This window comes from Cololabis saira, chromosome 8 (genome assembly GCF_033807715.1).
Source record: "Cololabis saira isolate AMF1-May2022 chromosome 8, fColSai1.1, whole genome shotgun sequence".
NCBI lineage: Eukaryota > Metazoa > Chordata > Actinopteri > Beloniformes > Belonidae > Cololabis > Cololabis saira.
This window is the reverse complement of record NC_084594.1, coordinates 30,769,923-30,785,014: the sequence shown is the minus strand read 5'-3', so window position 1 is coordinate 30,785,014 and position 15,092 is coordinate 30,769,923. Positions and strand designations below refer to the sequence as shown.

The 15,092-nt window shown below is 40.0% G+C and overlaps 1 protein-coding gene across 4 annotated transcripts in view; it reads left to right on the top strand.

Moving 5' to 3' along the window:
• The window catches only part of LOC133448825 (histone deacetylase 7-like), a 49,061-nt gene that overhangs the window by 3,049 nt on the left and 30,920 nt on the right, over positions 1-15,092 (top strand). The window contains exon 1 of one of the 4 annotated variants that reach the window (XM_061727719.1): positions 7,602-8,017. The exons of the other annotated variants lie outside the window; for them this stretch is intronic. The gene's annotated coding sequence lies outside the window, so the exon portion shown is untranslated. Of the gene's footprint in view, positions 1-7,601; positions 8,018-15,092 lie in introns of those variants that run through there. 4 annotated transcript variants of the gene reach the window in all.

The following is a 15,092-nucleotide window of genomic DNA, read 5'->3' as shown; positions in this document are numbered from 1 at the left end:
CTATCTTCTGGCATGTCTGTCCTGTTTTCACATTTCTGCGTGCATGTTTGTGTAGGGGGATGACCCCCTGGATGGAAAGAAAGCAGATTCTTGTTTGTGGGTCCTCGGCTTCCACCCACTGTCAGGAAATCTGTCTGACTGATAACTGCACATGTTCCACAAGTCCCAGTCATGTACAGTATCACCACTCTTACTGACCAGGCAAATACCAAGTACATTATTCAAAAAAGTCACTTTAAGTCAGAAAACCTCCACTTGCAATGCACGTGTCCAGAAACCTTAGTCCTATAGACAATTATCTTCGGTATGCGAGTCTTCACTTCTGCCTGAATGTGCATTTCAATTACTTTCACATCTACTTTTTCTTCACCACTTTATTCCCTCTCAACCCCCCGTATCGTTTCCTTGAATCCTATCTTCCTTCATTTTTTTTTTCTTCTGGCAATCTGCCCTGCAACTGCTGCTCCCTCCATCACCGTATTGCCTGACTGCATTCTTTTCATTCCTACCGGCTTCCTGTGACTGGAAGAGGAGCGAGCCCCACTGGCCACAAACCTCCACCTTGGAGTCCTACCCACACATGCTCCATGTGTCATTCCTCCCCTTTGCTCCTCTGGCTTTCAGTTTTTAAAATCCTCTGGGGAATTTTGCAGAAAATTGAGCTGCTGTGAGACTGTAGTCAAGAGATTTTTTTTTTTTCCAACTGTGTTTAGCTTTCTATTCTCATTTTACAGAAAGGTGTGGATGCTTTTGCTTGAACATCTAATCTTGCATTTCACTTTCTAAGATAAGATACAGTTAATCACGCTTGCACACAAGCGATCTAAGATGCCCACAGGGCCACTCAAACAATCACAAGCAGCGTTACTGCTCATCCGTGACAGAAGCAAAGCGGTAATGGTGTGAGGGTGAACGATAACAAGAGGGAACTCTGTTGACATCCCATGATGACATGTTGACAGAAAAACAGATGCTAGTGCCAACTTCATCAGCCCTCTAAATATAGTCTCACATTTCTCAATTATATAAACAGAAATCTAAGATAATGCTGCAAAAGGCCTGTACTCTCATGTGGTTCAGATCGATGATATGTTGATGATGGCTCCTGAAACAATAACAAGTAATCACATGAATTTCAGTTCAATTGAATTTCAATTGAAAATGTCTCCAGGCACTTTGTACATCTGCAAATGGGAGAACAACCATCTAAAGAATGTGCTGTTCAAAGCGGAACGTTATGAAATTTCATTTTACTTGAATATACTTCAAATTATTCAGGCCGCAGTCAGCCCTGTGACTGTGGGCTGAACTGCCAAGAGCGCAGGGGAGAGACTTTCTTGTTGATAGCATTTTTTTTAATACTCAGACCACAATTTCCCCCCTAAGGTTCACAATTGATCACAAAGAAAAAACCCATTGACTCCCAGGATCAGTCTGAGTCACATGAAATTAAAAAAAAAACTGTCCGACTCTACTGTTTTTTAGTAGCTGTATTGACCTAAATTGGCTTATCTTTATGGATCCAATGATCCTGACTTTTCTTGGCAGAGAGGGGATTTGGCCACAAGCAGGGTGATGACTGTGAGACCTAATAAGATCTCAGTTTGGAAGAGGACATGTGAGAATGGAAAACTCACATGAAATTAAGTGTGTAAATAGATTTTCTTCCATGTGTCTTTGGCTGCATTTATGTCTGTGCATGAGCATGTGATTTCAAAAACAGAACTTTCTTGTCCTCCGGGTTCACACGTTGTTCAGATCCCAAATTAAAAATATAATTTGGGGAAGTAAGCCGAATATCAAGGCCTAAATAAAGCTGTAACTTTGGTATAAAAAAACCTTTTTCTATGTTTTAATAGTTTCAGAAAGCTTTGCAGCAGATCCAATAAGCCATTACTCGGATCTCAGGAGTTAGCCACAATTAGATGCATTTTTTAAGGCTTAACCTACTAACTTCAAACAATCTGTGGTTTCCTAAATCGTTGTGATGGTCCTGCTTACATTTTGACTAGTTTTGCTCTGTCCTCTCACCACTTCCTTTAAAGTCACCCTCCAAAACAAAAACAAAAACGTTTTTAATCTGTATGTCCAGTATTTGTTGTTTTTTTCTTCCTTTTTATAAAATGTGTTCACACACATATGATGAGCGAACACAGGCATCAACACTGATTGTTGGTTTCTGGTTCTGCTCTGCAGCGCCCCGCCTAAAGAAGAGACCAGACACAACTTGTGTGTTCTTCTCTGGAGAACAGATGAGCCAATAACAACTGGGCTTTACCGCTGGACGAACTAGAAAGCCTGAGAGACACTTTTTCTAATGCCTTTTCTCTCCTCCCTGCTTCACCACCGCTCAGCTATAGATCTCATATGTTGCACATTGCACTTGTTTGCCACACTGAACTAAAAACAAATTAATTACGCATTTTCTTCTTGACATTCATGCAGTACATCCAGAAGTCCACCCATTCTCATGAAAATGTCTATGATCTGTTACAGGCTTGTGAAACTCCTCTTTTTAGTGTTTGTTTTTATTTGTTTTGTGTGTGTTTTTTTAGCACATGTTGTCTTGCATGTTTTGAAAAGTGTGTTCTTGTGTCATGGATTTCAGAGAAAGCTTCTTTTAGTTGTTTGACTTCGTAATAAAGTTGTGTAGGCTGCAAGTTTAGGCTTGGCATGAACGTCATTGCTCCTCAGGCCTCTTTGCACTGGAGGGAGACCCACCTCGTTGGCAGCTACGTGTTTGTATCTGAAAACCAGCACTAGATGGTACAGTACCTATAAATTACTCTGGAACAACTTTTCACTGTTTTCCTGCTGCATGTAAATATAGACATGCCAAGTAACACACTGTATTTTAATAGCCCCAGTCTACTTTGTTTACTGGAAGTCTTCGTACATGTCATTTGTAGACTAGCAGGTTATTATACTACTGTCTAGCTGTCCTCTTCGTTTACACTTTCATTTGTTTGCCATACCTACATTATTGCTTTAACATAACAATGTTGTGATCAAAAGAACTGAAATATAGCTGTTTGTGTTCAGAGTCTTGCACAGCTTGACTACAAAAACGTAAGTGCACATAAAGAAAGAAACTGCAAATCAGAAGTACAACCAGCTATATTTTGGTGCGTTTAATCCCATTAATGGATGATAAATACACACCTAACTAAAGATGCTTGATTCCACGTGCCTTTGCTCAAGCGACCATGTTAGAAGAGCTCGGGGCTAAAAGGTTTTTAAGTCCAGAGCCTTTCCATTTTTTTGAATAGGCCACATGTGACTTAAGAGTTGTATACCACAACTCTTAAGTCTGGAACTGCTTGGCTGTTTACACACACACCACAAGACAAGAAAACACGTCCGGTGTCTCAGCACCGGTAGCGAGTGGGATCAGTAGTGCAGCCTTGGTGATTTTATCCGGATTTGGAGCAATCTCTAGCTTCTCCGGATAATGCTAAATAACTTAGGTCTGATTAGGCAATTTAAGGATGACCTGGGCCAGAGCATCTGAACACATGGGTTCTTGTATCACTGCTGTGCAGATGATTATCAGATTTTCCTGTTATTCCCACTAGTTGACCTCCCCCCTTCCATCTTGGCAAACATATCTGCTTGCCTCTCTGATACCTCCTCGTGGATAAAGGAGCAGCACCTTCAACTAAATCTCTCCAACACTGAGCTTATGGTCATTCATGCCCATAGTCAACCAACAAGGATTTTAAAATTTAAAATTGCCTGTACACTCGTTACACCTTCCAAGGTGGTGAAAAGTCTTAGGGTTATGACTGTTGTCCAGCTATCCTTCTCTAACCAGGTTACTGCTGTTACGCAGTCATGCCAATTTGTATAACGTAAAGAAAATCAAGCCGTATCTAAATATGCTACCCAAGTACAGAATTAGGTACAGGCCATGGTTATCTTCCCGCTTGAATACTGCAATGCCCTCGTGGCTGGTCCTCCAGCTGGGAGCATGAAGACTTCATAGATGGTCCACGTGGCACGTCCACATCAACAACAATCTGAGCTCATAGAGCTACAGTACAGTGAACATCATATCACAACCAACTAAGAGACTCATGAACAGAATAGAAAATAAGAGCAAGGCCGATTAAGAGACAGTGTCATAGAAAGGATCCAACCTCTACACCTGTTATAGGGCCGTCTGAGTTCCCTATGCTTTGTCTCATGTTTCCCTTTTAAACAAAAATGTTCTGATGATGTTCATGAGGACATGTTTAAGAGGACCTCTCAAAATGTATGAAACTGCAGTGTAACCTGATGCTGATGGTTGTTTTATTTTTCCCATTATATCTTTCTTTGACATTAATGGATTAAGTCTTTTGTAAGCCCTTAATTATAGTAAATATTCATATTTTTGTTGATTTACTTGAATCATAACCACAGCGCGCTATTCATGGAGCGACCAGTGGTGTGTCCTTGATTCCATACAGGGCTTACCTCCTGCAGAACCTGTTATTTCTGCATATTTGAGAGTATAGCTCGTCATGTGTATTTATATTTGTCCTCTACTCTATTTTTATCTAATGACCACAGACAATTTCCATTGTTCATAGTTTTGATTGCTTTAGAAAAAAAAAAGGTAGTATCCATAAGTTTTACGAAGAATTGTTGGGGAAAAAAACAATATAAACTGTTTTTTTAAGGTACAGTTCATTTTGTTTTTGACCATGTGGAGTAAGTAACCCTTTTGATGACCCAACAATCCCTCATTATGTTCTAACTCGTAAGAGCTGAGGATAAAGCTAATAGTGAACACAGTTGGACTAAGCTCCACCCAGAGCTTGTTTACAGTGTGACAGACTGTAACTTCTTAAAAATCATTTTTATAAATACATTTCCTTCATTTTAACCAAGCACCAACGTTCAAATTTACAGGTTAAAACCAACGAGGAAGTAAGAAAAGTTGCAGCTCATCTGCTGACTGCATTTGGGCCACTCAAAAAGCAAGTCCATGTTAAAATGTCCAGCTTTGCAGGATAAATAATATTTACAACTTGGTTCTGAAAACCTGTTTTCAGCTAGATTTGGTTTCAGCTAGATTTCACATCCAAGACCATTTCACAGGGCATTAATTTTTTGTCCCATCATGTAAAATGATATAAAGCAACAAATGAGTACGATACGGGGTGTGGTCTCTTGATTAACGGCCAGAAGAGCCTTAGGCTACCTGTCATCACTTTTGTTTCTTGGAGCTTGACACGCTTTTGCCTCCTGAGGACAGATTCTGAGCTGAGAATAAAGAGCTAACAGAGCACAGTTTAAAGAGAACACATTTTGTCGTGCTAGTAATTGTACTAACAGATTATTTTGACTGGCTCTGGGTAGATTTGGTAGGGTCAGAAGACAAAGATTGTGCTAACGGAATGTCAGCAGATCTGCTTAGGGAACAGGAAAAGATGCTGGGTCATTTCAGAGCCCCTCATTGTAGCGGCTCCCTTTGGCCTTGAAAAAAACCCGAACATGAATAAATTATATTTCTGAATTCATTTTTAGTCATATTATTAGTTTATTTTGTTGGGCAGTTATCTTGGAGTTTGAGTTGATGCCATCTAATTTTAAAATAACTATTTTTAATTTCTGTATTTCTATATTTATTTTTAAAGCTCCTAAGTTGCAGCTAAATATTTTATTTATATTAAAGTGGGGTAGTTTTTATTTTACTTTTACACAAATATAGACTGAAATAGGCCTACAGTTCACAGTTTAATTTATTTCAAAATACGCCTACAAATGCACACTGCACTTCTGTTGTTATATTTAGGGGTTGTAACAGGTAAAATAAATACAAGATAAAGACTTTTAAAATCTCTCTTTTTGTAGAAGTGTGCGCAAAATGGCTCTTTTGATAATAAAGGTTGCGGCCCCCTGAGCTAGACAGTCCATTGACCTCTATGTTGTCCAACTTTGAAGCAGGAATAAAGGTATTTACAACCTAGTTTAAATGTAATAGCAATTAGACCAATAAATAAATGAACAGTTTTGCTCTCCATAGCTAGATGTAACATCCATGACAACTGGATGAGCTTAGCAAATAAATCTGCAATTTGTCCTGAAGCATGTTTAATACAGCCATTTCTGATTTCTTCACCAAAACGACATCTGAAATGAGATGACTGGCAGCCCAGCAGCTCCTCCATTGTGGGCCAGCTGAAGGAGCAGAACAAACTTCAGAAGACCATGTGGGAAATGTCACAGGGGACTTTGTCCAGTTCTTCCCATACAGCATGTGTTTTTAACTTTAAATATGGCAAATCTGTTTCTCCTATGTTGTAATTTTCTTTCTGCAATGTTGCTATGGACTACAAAGCATGAGCACGTCTTTCAAATCTCCCTGGGGGAGATTATAGAAGTATTTTATTGTTTCTCCTGTCAGTCATGATTGGGAGTGTACTGCAGAGCCGAAGCTAAATTAAAGCTGCAAGCAGCGATGAACGGGCCCTATCGCGTGCAATTTTCACCAATAAAGGTCAAGGACTCAAAACCGAGTCCGATGACACCACCCATGACTCTTTATGTCAAACCATTGAAAGTTATGGCAGAAAGTAGGAACTATCAGATATCGACCAATCAGATGAAGGGGCGGGGCTAATTTGCACCAATTATTTTCAAGGACTCAAAACCGAGTCCGATGACGCCACCCACGAGTCTCTGTCAAACCATTGAAAAGTTATGGCAGAAAGTATAGACTATCAAATATGGACCAATCAGATGAAAGGGGGGGCGCGCTTTTTCGCGTCTATATTCGCCACGGTAACGCCGAAAAGTAATGTGCATCGTCACAGGATTGAGACGCACATTTTGATGTATAACACACCTGGTGCACGTTACGGTTCGGGCCGCATTAACGGCCGAAGAAATGGCATAAATTGCGCTAAAATTACACGATTAATTCAAAATGACCGACTTCCTGTTCGGTTTCGGCCATGGCGCCAAGAGACTTTTCTTTAAGTTGCGACATGATACAGGTGTGTACCGATTTTCGTGCATGTACGTCAAACCGTATTGTGGGGCTTGAGGCACGAATTTTTCTGATGGGTGCTGTTGAGCCATTAGGCCACGCCCATTAATGTAAACCATTAAATATCACATTTTTCGCCAGGCCTGGCTTGCGTGCAAAATTTGGTGACTTTTGGGGCACGTTTAGGGGGAAAAAAGGCCCTCATTTCGTCGGAAAAATAAAAATAATTAAAAAAAAAAAATGAGAAAAATTCCTACAGATGCAATGCAATAGGGCCATCGCACTGTCAGTGCTCGGGCCCTAAAAATGAGAAACAAACCCAAAGTAGCTGCCACCTCCACGGCCGGGTCAGCTCAGCCTCAATCAGCAGATGGAGCCCTCACTCCAGCAACGCAGCACACACACACACACACACACACACACACACACACACACACACACACACACACACACACACACACACACACACACACACACACACACACACACACACACACACACACACACACACAGACACAGATGAAAGTGAGACTTCCAGCTGGTTTATTAGCAGCTTCACCGCCGTCACACAGACAGGGCGAGGAGGCGGTGGGGGACAGTCATCAGTCACCAGTCATCAAGACTGATTTATGGTTGCGCGTTAAATCAACGCAGAGCCATCGCCGTAGGGTACGGCGTACTGTGCGCGTCGCCGCGTTCCCTACGCCGTAGCTCTGCGTTGGGTTAACGCGGAACCATAAATCATCCTTCAGTCATCAGTCACCAGTCCTCCTCGGTGCTGGTTCAACTCCGGAGGAGCTTCCTGGCTGTGAGCGCGCAGCCGCTCGTGACAGAATTACAGAAAAACAAAAGACAGACTTGTGTGTGACTTGTACAGTATGTACACGAGCGGTTTCGTGAAAAAGACCGACAATGGCAAATGCGTGCTCCCGGAAGACGCGTGTAGCCGCTTCTCCTGTAGTCTGATCATCCGCTCCGACTTTGAGTCACTTTGGCGTTAGATCAGCAGAGAGGCGCGTCTGCTCGGACCTCACCAAGGTAAGCGGGGCTCGCCTTTTAGAACGCCTTCTGCAGATTAACAACAACTACAACGACGGATGTCCTACTCTTTGCAGAATTGATACCCTGTTCAGGGGTGAAAATGTGGTTTAAGTGGAACCTGTTTGACACAAACTGCTATTTTGTGACTTCTGTTCAAATGAACGAAGTGTTTACACTAGTGCTCGTTAATTATGACCATGCACCTGCCATAGGCGACCCCTAACTTTGCAAGAAGAGGCTTCACAGCAACACTTCTAACCTGACAGACAGCCCTGCTATTTCATGTTGATGACAAGTATAAATAAAATAATTAGATACTTAGACATATGGGTCTGTTTCTGTCCCTACCTGAAATTCTGAAGCATCGAGTAGAGGTGATGTTAATTTAATAGCATTCTGTGATTGAGATTGTTTATTTTATGTATCTTGATATATGGTTTGTATCAGTTTCACTGACACCATCAGCCCCTAGAAAATGAAACGCACTGCTGTTGTGGAGAAATATTACATTAGTTTCTTGAGACTTTAAAAACATAATGCATTCCTCTGCTTCTTTCTATTGCCCTTTATATTTCTACCTGCTCATTTTCCTGTAATTACTGTAAAAGTAATTGTATTTGTATTCATTTTTGTATCAACAATTGTTTGTTGCGGTTGTACATGCTCTCTCTCTCTGGCTTGTTACATTGACATTTTTTGAAACCAGCAGAAATTTAGTCTGTAATCTTCATATTCTTGGCATCGATTGCTGGTCTTCCTTTGTCTTAACTCCGGGCAAATTATGTTTGCTACTTTCAGTACCCATTAGCACTGTTTTTCCTTAAGGGTATATAAAGTTGAGCTTCACTTTGCATGATTGGAACCCCCTTTAAAAAAAATACATAGTTTGAATCAAACAAGGGGCAGCATGGTGGCTTGATCTGCTGTTGATGCACGATTGCATCAAATCACCTTTGAAAGATTCATCCACTGTTTCCTTATATCTAGAAGGATCCTGTTTTGAATCCTGGCGTTTCAGTGTGGAGTTTGCATGTTATCTCTCTAGTGTGGGTTTCCTCCTGCAGTCCAAAGACATGCATGTTAGGCTAATGGGTGATTTTAAACCGACTTTAAGTGTGAACGTGGGGGTTTGTTTTTCTTTGTAAATGGCCCTGTAATGCACTGCCAAACTGTCCAGGTTGTGCCCAGGCTTATGCCTGAAGACAGGTGGGATGGCTCCAGCATACAGTCTGTGACCCTAAATAGGAATTGATGGATGGATGGATGGATGGATGGATGGATGGATGGATGGATGGATGGATGGATGGATGGATGGATGGATGCATGCATGCATCTAGTCTGTGATTTAACCTTTTCCAGTTAACATTACACAAATAGTTTATTTTTTGACATCCCTATAGTTCATGGACAAACTACTCCTTGTATATGAGGATGCATATTGTATTTATATTTTTAGTGGTTAGGCAATTATTGGCGTATTGACTATCTATTTTGCATGTATGTATTATCACTGTGTAATTGTAAAAGGGAATATCAACCTTTCTCCATTACAGATAACCTTTAAAAGTCCCCAGTGTTTTCCCACTTTGTGCCACAGCAGTGCGCTGACAATAGGGGCAGTGTTCTGGACCGGCCACAGGCCCAGATCACATTTCCTGTTCCTGATTTAAGATCAGCTCAGCTGACTGCTGATATACTCTTGAAAAACACAGCAAAAGGACCATCACTCTGCTGTTTGTCATGTGAGTCTGTGCGTGTGCGTGTGTGTGTGTGTGTGTGTGTGTGTGTGTGTGTGTGTGTGTGTGTGTGTGTGTGTGTGTGTGTGTGTGTGTGTGTGTGTGTGTGTGTGTGTGTGTGTGTGTGTGTGTGTGTGTGTGTGTGTGTGTGTGTGTGTGTGTGCTAGAGAGAGACGGTGAGAGAGCAAAAAGTTGAGGGTATTAGAGAAATCAACAAAACGGTAATTTGATAAAAACAAGCAGTTTAATCTGGCTGGAACCACAAGACAGTAACCTTATTCTTACTGACTGCATGGTGAATTTGAAACAAAGAAGCCCTTCTGTGTACACAGTCTTCTTACCTAGTGTGCAACAACAGACAATGATATACAGTATATTGCCAACACATGGGTGACTTCTAGTAGGAAGTCAACCTGAGAACCTGTTTTCTCAGTCAAATCATCCTTATGCAAGGTGGGCTTTTTTACACATGTGAAAAATATATATATTCCTGTCTGGGTAAATGCATTCTTAGAGATACTTGTTAATATCAAGATTACAGAGTGGGGGATGGGGGCTATGTACTGTAATGTGAGTTGCACAGACCACTGACCTGGATGAGTCCATTTTTCAGACTATCAGTAACTTTTTCTTTTGAAGTCCATAAATAAAGATTAGGGATGTAGGAGGGATATAGGGAGGTTTCAGTTCTCGTGCATACAGCGGATCTAGGTTCAAAGTGTGTGTGTGTATTATTATTATGATTATTTTATTATTGTTGTTGCACTATATTTCTAATTCTGAGGTTGTTACTTGTCAGGACATTTTTCAGCCATTCTATTGTATATTTGCATGACCCAATTTTTGCCGAGCTTGAATTGTCTAGAATATAGGCTCGCTTCTGACTTAGAAGGAATGCTTTGGCATACATCGCTCGTGGCTGATTTAATGACTGCAACGTTCACACTTCCTGTGACTGAAACACAAGCCCAAATTATCATCCCTCCACCACCATGCCTGACAGTTTTATGCAGTGGTTGTGCAAATGTGCTGTATTTGAGTTTAACCAAATATAGTGCCGTGCATCATAGCCCACCATCTTCCCTTCGGTCTTGTCTGTCCAAAGGACATTGTTCCAGAAATCTTGTGGCTTGTTCAGATTTTGCTTTTCAAATCCAAGCCATGCTGTGCTGCTTCTTTTAGAGATAAGAGGCATTTGTAACTCCTTCACGGGAGCCATACTTTTGCAGTCTTTTTCTAATTTTATTGACCTAAACTTTTAACATTTGACATGTTAACTTTCCATGAACATTGCATGGTCTGAGCCTGGATTAAACCTACTGGGTTATCTACATTGAATGTTTTTAGTTAGTGAATAATCTCTCTCACTCAAGAATGACCAACTCCAAATTGTGTGGACATGGACTTCTAATCTTTACCAGATTGGCCGGAAACAATGATTTTTTCTCACATATCACTGTTTATATCTTTATTCCTTGGCAATGTGTTAACTCTCATCTGAATATTCAAGACCAGCATATAGACAGAGGTATGGAGGTGGTCCCACTCCCTTATGATCACCAGGTTGCTATGGAAACATACTTGGTTTATCACACAGTGAGTCTTGTCTTAGTTTTATTTAAGAAATAATTGGTATATTGCAAAATTCCATGTCTTGTTGCTCACCTGAGGCATATATTTACCTTTTAAAGATTTGGTAAGGAGAAGGGGATTTTTTCATGCTTTGGTACATAAATCTCTTCAGTGTACTCATCTTTCTTTAACTGTCCCTGAGAATGTAATGTAATTAATACTAATTACATACCACATTACACTCACATGACCACGTTACTACAAAAATAAGCTATACATACAACACATGTATACTAACAATATTTGTTTCTACACTTTTTTGAATGATAAGCTCCTACCTTGGAATGAAAACATTCCCTTATTGTGAATGTTTGTGTGTGTGGGGGGGGGGGGGGGGGGGGGGTATGATGAAGGTTTAGACTCATGCCAATCTTATGACAGCACTCTAGGCCACATTTAGCTATTTTTGCTCATTCAAAAATAATGACCCATGTAGCCCACAGGAGAAATTATTAAACCATTTCAACAATTGCCAGTCTGTTTAAATCCTACTCAACAGAATTCAAGCTTGTGATACAGTAAAAAGGAGATCCCTGAGCCATTTACGTCTTAGCTTTGGGTTACAATATTAAGAGAGGTTTTATAATTCAATAATCTTTGAACCAGATAGTACCAGAGTTGGACAAAACATCACTGATTAACGCCGCATCACAGCTTATGCAGGTGGCCAACATCATTTTCAGCATTTAAACCTGTGCTCTTGGTGTCCGCCAAAGGACCATCAGTTTAATTTCAATTCTATTCAAGAATATATAACTGGTGTTGGAGCTTATAAATCCATGTAAACATGTTTGAAGTTTGTATGCAGATTGGTAAAGTGATGAAAACCGGAAGAAAGAAAAACTGACCATTGCCACACACCGAGAACGTTGATTAATTTGTTAGCATTACGGCCACGCCCGTTACAAATGGCGCAAAACAACATATCCAGATATTGTTTTATATCCATCTCTTGTTAAGAATACATGTGTAAGTAAGAACAAAGTTTGTTCCCATGTACTAGAGTAATTGGCTATAAAATAAACAGCGTGTGACATAAAGCACTTGATGTTTGATCACATCAGAGAGTTAAAGAGTTTATAGCAAACAGTCCTGCTCATACCTGAAAAGCTTTATGAATACAATACATTAAGTTGTCTTCATTGTTGATATATAATGTTATTTATATCCCATTAAGGAGGTGGAGTTCTGCATTACTAATAGTGTTTCTTGATATGATGGTATCCAGCAAGGTTTTAAATAAATTCCTTACAGCCTCTTTCTATTTTAGTTCCTAACAGTATTTAAAGATGTACTTAAATACTTAGTTAACACACTTTCAAGTTATTATGGAAATATTTCGCCTAGTATTACTATTTTTGTAGATTTTACCAATTAGTTAAATGAATACAGAACTAGCACAAGTACAGAAATTACATGTTTTTGTTTGTTCGTTTTGTTTTGCCATGAGGCTCTGACTTTGCAAATCCTCACTGATAAAACAAAACTCAGACTAATGATTAAAACATTTGCATCTTGCTGCTTTTTCTTTCTTTTTTTTTTCAAATGCAAAATGAAGGGCCAGTAATGTGGATCCATCCCTGCTCACAAAGGGTCACTCCAGCGATTAGGGACATATTTACTATAAAACATTGATTGATTTAAGAGGAGAACAGTCTGGGAGGCCTAATGTAGCAAGTTAGGGACATGCACCTAGACTGGTTTGACTCCCTGCAGACACAATCATTTTACTGATGCAGTTTCAGCACTGAGTGCTGCACTCGGGTAGATTGCCATATATAGAAAGAGATATACAATAACAGGGATCAACATAAATTCATTTAACGTGCTAGTTGATTAATCAGATCAGCTCAGATTGGTTACACTATTCCTTAGGTAGCTCTTTTTTTTGAATATTTTAAGGAAGTGATATTGAATATTGTGGTTGAGCTCACAGACATGCACTGGGGCTTTCTGTAGTTCATGTGATGTGTATACTTCGCAATTCCCACACACACTTGTCATGACAAAGTGATACTTATGCGTTTTTGTTCCACAGAATCATCTTGGAAAAACCATTGTTCTTTTTTAAATTTGGCATACAGTTGTTTTAGTCTGCTTTGTCATGATGTGTAATTACATTTCTTGATCATCAGCTTACACGCCAGGCTACAGTGTAAAGTGCATGTTTTTCTGTAGGCAGGATGAGCCTTTCATGTATGAGAAGACATTTTCAGCCAGAGCAATAGCAAAACTTTAGTCTATGCTTTAAAGACTTTATTACAATGGTGAACAAAACAAGAGCCAGATGTCTAAAAATCACAAAGGAGTTTTCAGTCTTCCATGTCAAATAAATGTATAGAGATATAGACAAGTCATGTTTGGGCTTTTAAATGTGCAAAGTAATAACATTTTGTATAATTCTTGCTGGAAAGAGGCAGTATCGTCAGCCTATCACTGATATGTCTGGCTGTACTAAACCGATCACCCGTTCACATTCATTTGCAGTATTGCTGAAGTGGCTAATAGCCACTTACACAGTCACCATACATACACAGAAGCATTTGTTGGCAATTGGAAATGCTATTAATACACTTACAAGCACTCACTCATGCTACTCACTCACAAAAAACAAGTGTTGCGATTCTATTAATATGTTAAGAACGGCAATGAACAAACTCACTGTTCTCAAAACACATGCGTGCTTGCATGATTATGCACAATAACACAAGTGTTTACTGACAGGTGACACTAAAAATATACTGGCGGAGTCACATGTACTGAAACTTTTACAAAAAGCCACAGTGTTCCTTCAAAAGAAACAAATGTGCACTATTAATACACTTAGCAACACACGCTAGAACTGATGCACTTATCCGCGTGTATGCACCATCAACTGTCACACTAGCAGATCCTCCTTATGCAAACAAAAGGCCTCCTGTGCACACTGACAAGAAACAACTGCAAATCTATTAATATCTTGGGGTGCATAGTATGAACTGACACAAGCTCTCACACATAAGGATGAACTCATTAGAAGATTGATACTCCAGCTGCTCAGGAGCAACGGGACATTGCAACTGTAAATTCCTTTAAATGTCAAGGGACAGAGTTAAGGACAGAGAGATCTTTGGCAGTCAAGGGTTACTGCTTAAGGTGGTCAGTATGTTGTTTTGTTTAGTTTAACCTCTGATCTCAATTTCTTTCTGCACTATTGCTCATAAGTATATGCATATTACATTTGTCACTTGGAGACTTAGCTTCCTCTAATACTGCCATGGAGTTCACTCAAACCGAAGCAGAAAAAACGAAGCGCATTTAACCTAGAGTGTACATATAAATGCTGCTGCAAGATATGTGTGACTCTGTCGAGTTGCAATGAAACCTTTCAACCAAAATAGCAGCTTCTGCCTGCCTAAATGAACCAAGAGGATGTTATGGTGAAGACTAACTTTAGAAACAGGAAGTCACTGTTTCTTTGTGAGTGTGTGTCAGTGTGTGCATGTCGGTGTGTGGTGTGTGTGCACACAACTGTAGTCTATGAATGTGTGTGCGTGTGCATCTGTGTTGCGTGTTAGTATTTCAATGTGTTGTTGCAATGGGCCTTTAGTGTGAAACGAATATGCTATTACAGAAACCAGAAGTTTGTCTCCTGCTATTTTTAGCACCACAACACTCATAAGAAAGACAGAGAAGCAAAGATGATCTTATCATCTTGCCCTTCT